The 6,000-nt window shown below is 31.6% G+C and overlaps 1 protein-coding gene across 9 annotated transcripts in view; it reads left to right on the forward strand.

Annotated features, from left to right (window-relative positions):
- Nucleotides 1-6,000, forward strand: part of LOC118744842 (major facilitator superfamily domain-containing protein 6) — a 242,387-nt gene that overhangs the window by 221,633 nt on the left and 14,754 nt on the right. For 2 of the 9 annotated variants that reach the window (XM_036478216.1, XM_036478213.1), the window contains exon 1: nucleotides 3,422-3,540. The exons of the other annotated variants lie outside the window; for them this stretch is intronic. The gene's annotated coding sequence lies outside the window, so the exon portion shown is untranslated. Of the gene's footprint in view, nucleotides 1-3,421; nucleotides 3,541-6,000 lie in introns of those variants that run through there. 9 annotated transcript variants of the gene reach the window in all.

The following is a 6,000-nucleotide window of genomic DNA, read 5'->3' on the forward strand; positions in this document are numbered from 1 at the left end:
TTGGAATAAACAGGTTATCAAAAATTTCCAAACTTAAAAATTTCACGATGCTGGTTTTGGCGACCTTTTTATTATTACTTAAGCCGGCACAACTAACAAAGTCCAATCCATTTTTAAGTTCCATTTTTGTATACAAAAAATAAATGAAGTATTAAAAGGAAAGAAAAATTACTCCAAATGCCGCCTGAAACGATAAGAAAACGACTCATTCAGGTAATAAGAATTCCGATTCTGAGAACTCGATTCTTTTATTTTTCATACATCTTTAGATACGCGTCAGTTGTTAGAATTGTGAAATTACTGGCATGACTACCATTAATGTTAATCCTTCTTCAGTGTTTGGAATTTACCTCTTCCTATAATATTTTGGGTGATTTAGACCAAATAATAAAAATTAGCAAATTTTAAGAAAAAAAAAAAGATTTTATTCAGTTAATGTTTTATTTATCATAGGCAAACACTTTATGGGCAAATGTTTTATTCTTACCGGTTCAAAGTTGCCCTTAAATACTAAGTAATAACCTGGGTCAAAATGACCCAGAAATACTGTAGGTGCATGGAAAAACTATGTTGCCTTCTAGCTCGCTTCAGCTGTTTTTTTTTCAAAACCATAGCTGATTACGCTTTTAACGAATAAGCAACGCCGCAGCTTATTTAAAATTGCCTAACTCCGTAATTAAAGATTTGTTCATGAAAATTGGGTCATTTTGACCCAAACATTGCAGAAGGGTTAAATAAGACTAATTGACGCAGAACAATTATAAGGAGGGGATTCAAATTTATTTACTTTTCATATCAAACAGTACCGTTAATATGTGTCAATTACACATTTTATAGCAAATGAAGCAGTTTTTCCACAAATTTATTGATAACATTTAATATTAAAACTCTTAATATAATAACATTAACAGATTCATTATATTTAATAGCATAATCATTAGGTTAAATAAGATTCGAGAATCGAGAATCGATTATTTTTCAAAACTTTCAATCTCTAGGCGAGTTGCCTTCGGCGGACCTTTAGAGCGAGTAGTAATAAGAAATCGATACGATGGCGATATTACCGGCATTAAATTTGTTTCCGAGGCGACACGTTTTCTTATTTTCGACAACAAAAATTGTTTGGTGGGAATCGTACACTTTAAATACATACAGTTAAGTCGGAATATTTTGCTCTCACCGCCTAGGCTTGTTCTATACCGAAAAAATATATCCCTATTTTTTTATTTTAAATTCAAAAAATATTTAGAGGTCGCTCAAAGCGATAGAGTTTTCCGATCGAAAAATATTGATTTTCAAGAATTCTATACCATTTCTACGAAACGTTTTTTTTTTCATATAAAAATGCATGGACAACTTTGAGCGCTTTGAGCGACCTCTAAATATTTTTTGATTTCAAAATAAAAATATAGAGGTAAAAGCGGTATGCAATTAAATTTTTTAACAGATATTTTTCCTGTTTTTGCATCAGGGAATGCATTTCCACGGTAACAAAAACCAAAAAATCCATTTAAAATATTTCTTTTAAGTTCATTGAACGCTGTTCTTAAGTCAAAAGAATAAAAATCCAAAAAATTTTCTTCTCTTTTTAGGTCAAGGTAATTTTTCATTTAATCAGACGTTTAAAATGACTTTCAAAAGTTAAGTTTTTTGATGTTTTGTCTTTTTTACCTAAAAACAGCTTGTAATAAACTTTTTAAAAACACTTTAAAATGAAATATCTTTTTTTTTTGATTCTTGCGACACAGGAAATGGATACCTTGATGTACCAACAGCAAAAATATAGGTTTAAACCTTTTTAACAACTTCATTGCATACTGGTTACAGGCCAAAAAAGGAAAAAATGTAAACCATCTATTGTTGAAAGTCATTTTATAGGTAAAAATAATTATTCTACCAAACGAGACTATTTTTCTTGAATTCCCCATTTCAAAAGCTTTAAAGTACCGTTAAGTTTATTTCGCTATCTCTTCTTGTTTGATTTGGTCCCTTTATTCAGAAATAGAACACTGTGTGGCGTATACGCGGCCCAACGTACAGAGTAACTCTATTATTCTTCGCGCTGAAAACATTAATGAAAAAAATAAGCAAAGGAGAAAAAAGTAGGGAACAAAGCGTGGATGACAAAAAAAAAACAGACAAAAAGAAAAAACTAAACTGTTTACCGTAGCTCAGCCCAGAAATTTCGTGTGGAAATTTAAGCTTTCTAAGAACTCACCATACACCTGGAATTTTGTAAATTCATAAACGAAAGTACAATATGTATGCCTACGCTAAAAAATCAAATTGGACTTCCCAAACCCCAGAAATTCAGTATCTTAAGTGAATATCAACTCACGGTTGTAAAGTTAAACGAGATTAACTGCTTGTAAACTTTTCCAAAGTATTTTATCTGTTAAATACCGTTCATCATTAGACATATGGTTTTGCTAAGTTGTGTTGTTTTATTTATTTTCAGTTCCTACGTTATTAACTTTTATTTTTCGGAGTTTAGGATTCGCCGAGGAGGATTAATTTACTACTTAAAAAATTAAATTTAATACAGTTCATACGGACCCTGTGGGGAAAATCTCTAGTTCTGAACTGGTGCGCTTCTAGTACATTTAGACCCAGTACTGGTTCGCGATAAATCTCTTTTGCATGCAAGCAACTGGCGAATTTAACATGGCATCCCTTTTTCAATAGTTAGGAACTAGTCCTAAATTCTATAGTTCCGAACCAGTTCTAAAATCGACAGACGAAAGAAAAAAGTATCATGATTTTTCAATCTTTTTGGTTCTTCCGTGTGTGCGATTTTAAGTTATTTTGGAAGAAATGTGTTTTCAATTTGAAATTAACTTTGTTTGAATGGTTGTAAGAAATGTACGTTTACATACCTTTAGCTGTAGCTGAATTTGCAGAGGTGCTCGCTGTTATTTCTAAGATTTCAGACTGTCCCAAGATGCTGAAATGTTAACACAAATTTTAGTTTTGTATTACCAAGCTATGAAAAAGCATCTGCGAAGCACAGAATAGAAGCGTATTTGAACGAAAAAGCCGCTGAACACATATCTATGTAAAGTAAACAAGCCCCCAGCTGCATCCCTTATTCGATAGTTCCGAACTGGTTCTAAATTCGACAAATAAGATCTAGTTCGTTCCGCATCCCTTTTTCTATAGTTCCGAACCATTTCTAAATTCGTCACTTTAGATATAGATTTCTAGTGAAAAAAACTGAAATAAATAGTTTCTTAAAAGTACCACTTTTCGCCGATTTTGGACTGGTGGGGATCTAGTTCCTATCCGACTAGTTCCTTTTTGGCGATAAAGACCTAGTACGGAACGAGAAATTTGATTCACTAGTCCGCGGTTTCCCTACAGAAGTACCGATGCGAATAGGTATCGATACCTTAGATCCGATATTTTTCGGGTATCGATACCTTCTTACGATACTACTTCCAAGTAAAAGTATCGATACCTGCATGATAACGTTTCATACCTACCTAGGACAATTGTAAGAGGTGCCGCCGCGAGCCTTTAGTTTTCCCATAGGAATTACACGTAAGAAAATTAGTCCTTTCCTTTTGAGGTCAATATAATTTTCTAGGGCCAATGCAAAAACACTCGAAACTATAAGAGTACATTGATTACATGCCATTTAAGTATTATGCAGACTCAGATTATTTAAATTCCTAAATTATCCTTTTTAATCCCTTGTCCTTTTTGGGTCAAATCTAGTATATACACTAGGGTGCCCATCGAAAATGTTTTTTTTTTTAAATTCCAAGACCCTATCCCCTAATTTTATTCATTTTTGTGAGAAATATTATTTACTATTTTTATAGATTTTTTAAAGGTCATTTAGATGTCTCGACTTGTCGATTTAGGTCAGAAAATACGATTTTGTAGATTTATGCGTTTTTGAATTACTATTTTTAATTCGATTTCAAAGGTCAAACATGATCTGAGAAGAGGATATATAGGCCTTTCAAATGGTATATATAATAATCTATTGTGGGACTTGGCTTGTTGGGATTTTTTTCGGGTAAATTGAAAAAAGAACCATTTTTCTCTTATTTTTTTTTAATTTTGACCATCGATAATTTCCACAATTTCAAAATATGTAGTACTATCTAAAATTATATTTTTTTTTAATAAACTTTAATAATAATTTATATTGTTCATGTACCGGACGTTCAGATTTTTTGAGCAGTGTGACTGAGGAATCTATATACATACATATATAATACGCGAAGGGATTTTTTGTTCAGCATAAAAGATCTGTACCGTTCGCCTGATTTTCAAAAGAGATGTCAAATTAAACTGCTTGGTCTGTAGATGTGTAAAGTGGTTTTAGTTTTTCGAAAAGAGTTACCACCTGTTAAATAGTTACATACACTCAAGTTATTTAATAATAAATACCCTCAGATCCGCACCAGTCGTACTTTATCAAAAGTGAGGTGTCAAATTAAAGGGCTAAGGTGCGGATGTTCAATAAGGTTTTACTTTTTGAAAAGAGTTGCCACCAGTTAAGAAATTAGGCTCAAATTATTTAAAAAGTTAATTAAATTGTTACAATATGGATATCAACCGAAATGGTTTTGAAAAAGCTTTAACTTTTAACTACGTGTAGAAGGTATGTCACAAAATTTAATTAAATTTTAATTAAAGGGTTTTGATAAGTGAATAAGATATCACTAGATGGGTGTCAGATAGGGATGTTAATTTTTCAGCTTTTTCCGATCCCGGGATCCCGGGGTTAGTCCCGGGATTTAGATATTTATTACTTTTCAACAACTTAAATGGAAACAATGCTTCTATATTGTTTGAAAAGCTCTCCTACCATAAAATAAATAATTAATAAATGGCTTTGAAACCTACTTTTTATTTAAAGTGGCGTTTTTTTTCTCTGACTTCAAGATTTATTTTAAAGGACTTTGTAATTTCAAAGATATGATTAATTCCAAAAATTATTTAAAAAATTCAACGGAATGTAAAAAAAAATATGGGTTCCAAATGCAAGAGGAAATTTCGTTAGAATTAAAAAAAAAATAAAATTTTTTGGATTCACAAGGACGAATTGGTAATTTTTTAATCTGATAAAGTTAGAAGGACGAAATTCGTGGATGTAATCGAGTTTATATAAGTCCTTAACATATAACTTTTTCAAAAACAAATATTGCGAAATTTCAAGGATAAAATTTTAAAAGGACATTTCCAATACATACTTACCAGTCCCTCTGAACCAAACACTTGAATCTGTTTAATTTCTACAGGATTTACTCTTTAATTTGCAGCTTAAAGCTGTTGCAAAATTCGTACTTACAGATTCGTAATCAGCACAAAAAGTCTAAAAAAAACAACTTTAACATTTTAGGAAACCAAATTTTTTCCAATTTTTGTTGGCCTGTGTAATATTTGCATTAGCAAAAGTTACCATAGAAAAAAGCGCCCGACGGAACAGGGATCGGCGAAGGGAAGTAACTTGAGGGTTGAAATTGTTTTCAGGGTGCCGTGATAAGTGGGCGGTACCTAAAATTTCTTGAAAAGCTACTTTTTTGCTAAAGAGCGATTTTGCTAAATATTAATAAATATTGATGAATTCCTTACATACTCACATACAAATTCATGGCCGTATTTAAGAAAAGTCGCCTAAATGAGGTCTTATTTTATTTGAAAATAGATTTAATTTTAGATAGTACTACATATTTTGAAATTGTAGAAATTATCGATGGTCAAAATTTAAAGAATGGTTATTTTTTAATTTACCCGATAAAAAATCCCAACAAGCCTAGTCCGACAATAGATTACACTGGTCGACGGCCAAAATTTACCAGAGACGCCGTTATGAAATTCGTATGTAAAATCACCCCCTGATTCCGAAAATCAAGGTTATTTTTAATTGTATGGTACCGTTTTTGAGATATTTGCAATTTACCGTTTTTGCAAAAAAAAAAAAAATTGGGTCCACTTAATCATATATATCTCAAGAACGAATTAAGCAATTCCAAAACGGTTTCA

This window comes from Rhagoletis pomonella, unplaced genomic scaffold (genome assembly GCF_013731165.1).
Source record: "Rhagoletis pomonella isolate Grant_MI unplaced genomic scaffold, Rhpom_1.0 Rhpom_scaffold_00008, whole genome shotgun sequence".
Taxonomy (NCBI): domain Eukaryota; kingdom Metazoa; phylum Arthropoda; class Insecta; order Diptera; family Tephritidae; genus Rhagoletis; species Rhagoletis pomonella.